Genomic DNA, 257 nt, shown 5'->3' with positions numbered 1-257 from the left:
CTTAGCCACAGACCTTCATCAACGCCGACAAAAGTTAAAAGTAGAAAAAGGACTGCATCAGCAGCAGCAGCGGCAGCAGCAGCAACAACAACAACAACAAGGCTGATAACGATGACGACAAAAAATAAGAGAACAGGAGAATCACCACTTTTACCAATTCTACTTTTACCATCCTACTACGCCGCCCTCGCCAGCATGAACGTTGGCACTAATACTGCGACTAACGAAAAACAAAAAAAGAAGAAACCCAGCTCTTA

This window comes from Octopus bimaculoides, chromosome 6 (assembly GCF_001194135.2).
Source record: "Octopus bimaculoides isolate UCB-OBI-ISO-001 chromosome 6, ASM119413v2, whole genome shotgun sequence".
In the NCBI taxonomy this organism is placed as follows: domain Eukaryota; kingdom Metazoa; phylum Mollusca; class Cephalopoda; order Octopoda; family Octopodidae; genus Octopus; species Octopus bimaculoides.
Note: the sequence above shows the minus strand (reverse complement) of the source record.